Source organism: Rattus rattus, chromosome 12 (assembly GCF_011064425.1).
Source record: "Rattus rattus isolate New Zealand chromosome 12, Rrattus_CSIRO_v1, whole genome shotgun sequence".
Classification (NCBI taxonomy): Eukaryota; Metazoa; Chordata; class Mammalia; order Rodentia; family Muridae; genus Rattus; species Rattus rattus.
Window position 1 is genome coordinate 17,400,682 of NC_046165.1, and position 8,699 is coordinate 17,409,380.

General features: G+C 38.0%; 1 pseudogene; it reads right to left on the reverse strand.

Moving 5' to 3' along the window:
* Positions 1 to 5,576: 5,576 nt before the first annotated feature.
* On the reverse strand, positions 5,577 to 7,204 carry LOC116913884 (annotated as a pseudogene).
* Between the last annotated feature and the right edge of the window lie 1,495 nt (positions 7,205 to 8,699).

An 8,699-nucleotide genomic window follows, 5' to 3' on the forward strand; every position in this document is an offset into this window, starting at 1 on the left:
CAGTGGGCAAAGAATAAAAGAAAAATAATGTTATTTAGATACAAAAGGACTGATGCCCATACAAACTAACAGATACTCTGGCATCAGGCATAGGGCCTATACAAGTCTAATCAACATGTGTCCAATCCTGATTGGGAAAGCTGAGGCAAGCTCATTGTTTCCAGTTCTTTCTGAACTCTGGCTGGATGGTTCATCTCAACTGTTCTAGCTCATACTTATCTCTAAATTGACTGATTCAAACTGACTTCTTTCAGCGTCTAACAGAATTGTTCTGCTTAGAAAAACTACTTCTAAATTCCAAAAACTGAACTGCACTGACAATCAACTAAGTGTATCTGAACTCCATTGCATTAACTGTACTAACTGAACTGCCTTCCTATAGGTGACATTTTTTTGGATTAAAAGTGTGTAATAAAGGCAGGTCTGAATTCCAGCCAGAGGGAATAAAGGTGTTTACTAAGGGTGTGTCTATATTCCAGCCATCTAGAGGGTCTTTGGATACCTCGCCAGAGTAGCCATGTTGCTAAATTAAAATTTCTTTACAGCTTGTAAAGCTGAAGAGTATTTTCTCTACAGAAATCTTAATAGATGTACAAACTACACTTAAGTTCAGACCCTATGTATAGCAGTAAATGGCCAACATGAATGGAACTCAATGGTTTTTTTGGTTGTTATTTTGTGTGTTATCTTTATCTGTGAACTTTTATTTTTGTCTTTGTAGATCTTTTGATTGAGCGCTATGGTTTCCACTTTTATATTTATTGGTTTTTCCATTGGGAAAATATGTGTATCTAGTGCTTTTTCTTAAGACTTCTTTTCTGTTTATTTTTCCCCATTGTTATTTGTTTTTTTTAAAAGATTTATTTATTTATTATATATAAGTACACTGTAGCTGTCTTCAGATACACCAGAAGAGGGCATCGGATCTCTTTACAGATGGTTGTGAGCCACCATGTGGTTGCTGGGAATTGAACTCATGACCTCTGGAAGAGCAGTCGGGTGCTCTTAACCGCTGAGCCATCTCTCCAGCCCGTTATTTGTTTTTATATTGTTATTTTTAACTATTATTTCTGAGGATGACTTTACATTCTAATGACTGATAGAACATATTGGGGAAGTAGGGATAATATGAGATAGTTTGAGCAAGGGCAACTGTAATCAAAGTATGCTGCACAAAAATTATTTTTAATAAAAAAGAATAATAATAAGAGCTATGTCAGTAATAAACTCTGTTTGCTTTGTCCAAGAGATATAGGAAATGTCTCTAAAATCTTAGAGACTTTGCCTTTGAGGTTTAATAATGCAATGAGGTTTCCTACTTTTTATACTTCAATAGATATGAAAATTTTTAATATCTGAATTTTACCATGTTTTATATTTGATTCTAACATTACATATAATAAGATATGTTTTCCTCAGATAACTGTGTTTATATCTGAATAGATATCTAGGGAGGCTCATGAGTTTCTTTTTTCCTCTATTACTATGTATAGCAACATCTATCACTATGAACATCAACAAATGATGGTGAAGCATCCATTTTCATACCAGCTAGATTTCTTCATGTTCTGTGTTGTAGGTATATAGTACCACAACAATCAATATTGTCTTACTGTCCTTGTGGAAGGTAACCAAAATCCAAGCAAGAGCATATAGAACTGATGTGGGATAGAATCTTTAAAAAGATTTTGTCCGATTAAAAAATATTTAAACCAATCCAGGTACTAGATGTTTTACTTGGTGACATATAATGCTGGGATATTGTCTCTCTCATTGTATGTTAACTCCATTTAAACTAATTTTATATAGGCATAAAATTGAGGACTCTTGGGTAAATGTATATGGTGCTTTTATTTCCTCAGATGAAATGATGAGATGAGAGCCATACATAAGCACTGAGCATACATTGCTGGATTTTGATATAGCAACATGGATGATGTGGTAAAGGAATATATCCAAAGATATGATCCAGATGGAATACAGACACGCCTTTATTACACACTTTTAATCTTTAAAAAAAATGACATCTACTTGAGAGGCAGAACACAGAGCATTTGTATCTAACTCAACTTAGGCCTAGTTCTTGAAGTTTCTATCCACGGTACAATCTAATCTTCGATAAGCCCAGACCTTTGAAGGTTTCAGCTTTCAGCCTCTATATAGACCTAGAATGTTTCAGCCTCTGATACTTGCTGCTGAAAAGATCTCAGTCTCTCTAGCTCTTTTTGAACATATTCTGTCTCTGATTCATTCTATCAACTCTTTCTCTGATCTGTCACTTTGCCCCTCAAGTAGATGTAATTGTATGAGATTAAAAGTGTGTAATAAATGTGTGTCTGCATGTGAACCCTTCCCAGAACAACCACATTGCTGGATTAAATTTCCTCTACACTCTTGAATAGGTATTCAAACACCACTGTAAAAATTCATTTTTGTTAATTATTTCTTCCCCTATTCTGTCCTGTACCTCACTCACTCATTTATCAATCTTTCTTAATTGCCCTATTATTTTCTCCTTCTCAGTTTATAATATTATATTTTGTAGTACCCACTTCAAAGGATTCTCTACTCCTTCATCGTCCCATAACAGCCTCACAATCTCTTTGAATATTCCAAATAAATCACACATATCTAAAACATAAAGATAACATCCACATATAGGAAAAAGATTAAAATTTGTCCTTTTTGTTATATATTATCTTACTCGGGGTACTTATTTCTAACTCACTACTGAAATTCAAAAGACTACATTTTTCATGTTCACTAAATGGTGAGAAACAAATGAAAAGAACAACAGAAAAAATGTAGGAAGAAGAATTCTAAGAAGGAAAAGATATAATATGATGGTGAATATCATTGATAAAGCTGTTATAGAAGTGTTGAGGGAAAGATTGAGGCCCAAAAGGCTATACAAACTCCATAGGAAGACCAACAGTCAACTAACCTGGACCTTTGAAGGCTTTCTGAGACTGTACCACCAACCGAAGTGCATAGACAGGCTGAACCTAGGGCCCCTGCACATATGAAGCAGATTTACACCTCTCTCTTCATGTGGGTTGTTGGGAGTGATGCCCTTGAAACCCTCCATTATTGATGTTATTATTATGGTTAGTAAAGTATGACTGGGTTCATGGAAAATCCCCAGCCAGCTGCAGAAGACAATACAAATCTGGTGGTAATATGATAAAGTTGCTGAGAAATACATCTGATGTCAAGATACCCAATGTGATGACCTGTAACCTTTTTGAAAAACCAACATCCTGCTGACCAATACATATTACAAACCTGTGATCTTTTTAACATCCTGTCAACATTAGCCAGTTCCCTGACCACACGAATACTGTTTCCTTAGCCTGCGTAAATATTTCATACTTCCCCCCTCTCCCTCTGTTACCCCTGTTATGGTATAAATTCAGCCTTGGGAAAAAATAAAATTGTCGCCTTGATCAGACTCTTGTCTTGGTATCCTTCTTTGCATCTCTTGTCCCCCATTCTCTTCCACTGTCATTGACAGTGGGTTGCCCAACAACTGGAGTACAAGGGCTTGTCCATAAACCTCTTGCCTTTCTGTAGCATCTGCTCCCCAAACTAGGTTGCCTTGTCTGGACTTAGTGGAGAGACTTGCTGTGTCAAGTTGGTAAGGTCCACATGGGGGACGTCTACCCCCTCAGAGGTGAAAGGGATTATGGGGGAGGAACAGGTGAGAGGGGACCAGGAGGGAGTGGTGCATCCATCAAGATTTTAAGTAACTGAATAAATTATTTACTAGAAAAATTATCATTAGTAAGCCTGGGAATTACTATATCTATCCTGCCAGGCCTTTGTACTGTGGTTCATAAACACAGACACACAGACACACACACACACACACACACACACACACACACACACATAATAGTACCTAAAAATTTAGAACCACAAATACTGCATTTAAATGTATAGCAGTATTGTTTTATAAATTCAACCTCTTAAGAAAATAATTATGCCCCACAGGTATAAATCAACATGCTACAAAATGATATAGTGTTCTAACAATTTCCTCCAGTAATTCATGGGAAATTTAGCAGAAAATAAGATTCTCTTTTGATCTATTACATTCTGGTTCAATAATTTAAAAGCAAATAAAAGTTCTGAGAAGTATAATGATTATTCCTTTTATCCAGAATGAAACAAATGGATCAAGCAGAAAATCACAGGAGATACTTAAATGCAGTAAATGTTCCTATGTTTTCACACTTGCGTTTAATTTGAAAGACAGGTAAAATTAAATTAGTTATCAAGTCCAATTACTGAAAAGTCATTAAGGAACACTATTTAGGGTTTTGGCTTTATGAAATTGAATTAAATGCTGTTAAGCTACTTAATATTTGCCATCTGCTAAATCATTTATAGTGTCATATTAATCATTGTCTATGTTAATAGTCTGTCTCAGAGACTCTTACTTGTAACAGAATAGATGGTCCCTGGATAACGGGAAATTTTTAATTAAAGCTTAGCATTCATCTATGATGTATTCTGCTTACGTGTCACATATGTCCTAGTTTGCTATGTAATGCTATAGTAAAGATCATGACCAAAAACAACTCCGAGAAGAAAGGCTTTGCATGATCTTTCTTTTTTTTTTTTTTAAACATCATTGAAACAAGCCAAGGCACAATGATCTGGCTGGAATATAGACACACCCTTACTGCACCTTTAATCCCTAACAATGAAGGTAAGGTTAGTGAATCGCTGAAGAATGGCACCCTAGACTCAAAAAGTATCCAGTCACACAGTGTTTATTCTGCAGATATTACCAACATGCCCGGGCAGTCCATATCAAAATGGAGGCCTTTCGAGGGTCTTGCAGGATCCCTTTAAGCAGGTCTAGGGCAGGTTAGATTGAGGGGCAGACAGAATGATAAATCTGAACAAGATTTAACAGAATGAGTCAGAGATAGGATATTCCCAACTCATACGAGAACAACACAGGAAAGAGCAGTGAGAGAGAAAAAAGGATGTGTGCATGGTGTATGGTAGGTGGTGTGTGTGTAAGGCAGTTTTACTGGGACAGTTATACAGAGACAGCTTGTGCTCCAGACTCAGCACAGTGTGTACGGCTCTCACCTCATCTGAGGAAATAAAAGCAACATTTACACCTGGCACCCAACGTGATTGGAGAAGGAAGGTGAGATAATTATGAAGCTCATCATAAAATAAAAAAGCTAATCATGAGGAAACAATGCAACCATGTGAGAATTTTAATGTAGAATATTTCTTTCTCTGTTCTAACTATCCTTAGGCCTAGGCCACACAATTCAATTCAGTGTGCTCAACCACCCAGAAACTAAGAGGTTCCAGCAGCCATGATCCAAAGGTAAAGATGATTTCTAGAGACAGAGACAGACTTTAGTGTCATTCGTGCTATGCCAGTATGGGAGGCATGCTCAATTTAAGAGTCATCAAAACATGGATACATCCACCCAGATTATTTTTATAGAGATTACAATTTAATTGCAAAACTTTTCTCCTCTTTCCTCCAAATCATCACATACATCCCTTCCCACTTCCATTCAAATTTATATGCTTTTTAATTACTAATTTGTCTGGGCATACTCCATGAGCTATTTCACCTGCTCAGTGGAGGGAATGGTGGTGTCTTCCGACTTCTGACAATGGCTGGCAAAACTGTAAGAGTAGTGAGGACCCAGCACCCAACCTCAGTTCTTGGCATAGTCCGTCATCTTTATGGGTGTATTAGAGAAAAGTATCCAGGTAGTCTCAGCAAAAAGGATTTTCTCATGGGCCTTCTCAATGTATCCTGGGGTTTCTTCCCTGAGAGTATCCAACAGGAGTCAATGAGGGAGGTATAGCTTTCAGCATGGATGTCTCCTTTCGACAAGAACACCTTGTTGCATCTACTCTCCATGAGGTATTGCTCTAGGGACACAGAGTGGTTGATGTAGACATTGGTCTAGATGTCTGTTCCAATCAGTCATTCTATTTCTCTGTGGAACTCAGACATTCTGAGATAAAGGTTAAAGCCCAAGATCTGGTGTATGTAGACTGACTGAGGAAGCTGTTCTTTGTCATCAAAGGAGTAGCATCTGAGATGGGACAAGTAAAGCTGGAAGGAGGGGTATCTTTGATCCCCCTGGATGTTGATCCACTGGGCCCCTATCTCCAGAATATCAAGGGCCAAAACGAGCTGCTATTTGGTTTGTTTGGTTCCTGTGGTTGGCAGGAAATTCAGCTTTGGCAGAACAAAAGTCAGTAGGTCCAGCTCTTCTCCACATTTACTGAGATTCAGGCTATTCCAGTTCTAGTTGTCCTTGAGTTTCTCCTACGTGTCCAGCCACTGCCTGCAGGATCTAGCCTGAGGTGGCCTCAGTCTCTACCTTGAGATGCCAGTAGATTCACAGTTCACCTTAAATGCCCTCGCCACCATCTTTTGTGATGTGGTACACCCGTGACCTAACTCACAGCAACTATGCTGAGTGATGGTTTCTTCTGCTTTTACAGGGTCAGGAAGCAAAGCAGAGCCTTGTAAACAGCCCAACAGTGATGTGATAATTGGGCAACAGGAAGTTTTCATATTCCATACACTGGCAGTCCTACATTCTTGTTTCCATATGCTCTTCTCCCATAGTTGTCCAGACAGAAGCCAAGGACAAAGGTCCAAGTTTTTGGCATGGACCTTACTCAGTTGTGTTTGAGAAAACCTAACATACCTGCTCTCTAATATTCCTTTCAGCACTTTCAGCTGTTTATCCTTGCCCTGTGGTCTGAAGTTACCCATAATATTCAGAGAGGTCCACTTACCTGCTTACGAACTTGTGTTCCCTTTTCTGGTGCCACCTGTCGGCACAGGGACAGAGAAATGGGGAGAAAGCTCATGCTCCAGACACAAGCATCAGCGTGTAGATCTAAATTCCATTGTTCAGTACAAAAGCTTACATATGTCTCAACCAATAAGAGTGCAGTTAGCTAATCAAGGGCCAAGGAAGGACACTTGCTGTCCTGCTGAATCGGGTTTGCTTGCCTGTGGTTCTGTAGGGAAGAGGGTCGATCGCCCAAGGGCGTTTCTCTTAAGATGGAGGAAGTGGTCATCACCCTGGGCTCTGGTCCATCGTTTTGTCTCTCTGGTTGCCAGGTGCCCTGTTATATCCACTGCCAGTTCAGGATCCCTAGAGCAGTAAGAGAAGACCAAGGCATCTTGCTCCATGTTACTTCTTCCACTAGGTTCATTCTAACATCCTCTACACTTACTGCTATTTCATGTGTATGTGTGGATAAACATACACATATATATTCCTAAATATAACCTGCTCTGTCCATTCATTACTACCCGTATGTGGGTTTTAAGGGTTGATTGCTGGGCACTAGAAAACCAACTGGTCTACTTTTCCCTGGGGAAGTCTATTTGAACATGTAGTTATGAGTATTTATAGTTCTTGTCTGTAAAGAGTTGTTACTAAGCTTATTTTCAGACATCGTCATAGTTATTTAACCCAGTCCCTCCTTTTTCTGTATAACCTCCTCCCCCCTTCCCCTGAGATTTTAAATGGCAGTTTTGGAGGCCAGGTAATATACAGCAGAGTCATATTTAAGGAAACAGCATGTGATACCTGATAGGCAAAGCTGTGAGTCTAATCTAGGTTTCAGTGGGGGCTACAGGAAGTGTAAACAACAGAAGTGCAGAATGTCACTTTTGTACCAAAGATGACAGGCATTAAGGATATAGGATACAAGCGATGTAACAAAAAAGGCAGAGATATGGGCTTCCACAGTCTTTGGGGACTCAGTTCCAACCTGTCTCTAGACATAACTAGATACTGCCAAGTAGTCTATTGCATGAGTAAACATATTGTCCTGTGATATTTGGCTTAATGTTGTCGAACTCTTCACGCTTTTAAAGAAAACAAGGATGTTCTGGAGACTGAACTAATTTTGGAAATTCAAGAAAGAAAAAGAAGTTTATTTACATATTTATAGCAGAGTACTGTAGGATACAGAGATGGAGATGGAATTGAAGCAAGGGTGACACTGGAATTCATTTTAGACCTTCAATAACCTTAGAGAAATGTTTGCCTTCATTTTCTTGAGCACTTTTAGAAATCACTGGGAGGGTTTGTATATACATAGCTGTGCTCACTTAAAACAAATGAAAGACTACGCTTACATTTTTAATGGCTTTCATTTATAATACTTGACACACAATGACAATTAGTTTATTTCAGAGAGGATATTTCAGAATATGTTTAATTTTATCTAGACTTCTAATCCTCTTAAATTATTTTGTCCTGAAGTAATTACGGGATTTTTTTTTCTATTTAGTTTACAAAAGACAATTAAGGAAAGTACATCATATAATTTTAAATAATCACATTTAAGCTTATGAATTAATGGAAGAAATTTTAATGTAAGTAGTATAGCCAGTTATCATTAAATTTTAATAGTCCCCATAAATTGTCTGTTATACTATATCTACTCATTAACTTCTGTAGATGTTTATTTACCTTGTAAAAAATAAACGAAAACATCTAAAAACTTCTAAAAACATCATGCAGTTTCCTTGACCCTTCTAGCTACTACAATCTTCTCTCCCCTTCTTCAGCAGTATTACTGAGTTCCACCTAGTGTTTGGTTAGGAGTCTCTGCCTCTGTTTCAATAAGTTACTAGATGAAGCCTGTCTAATGGCAATCAGGCCAGGCACCAA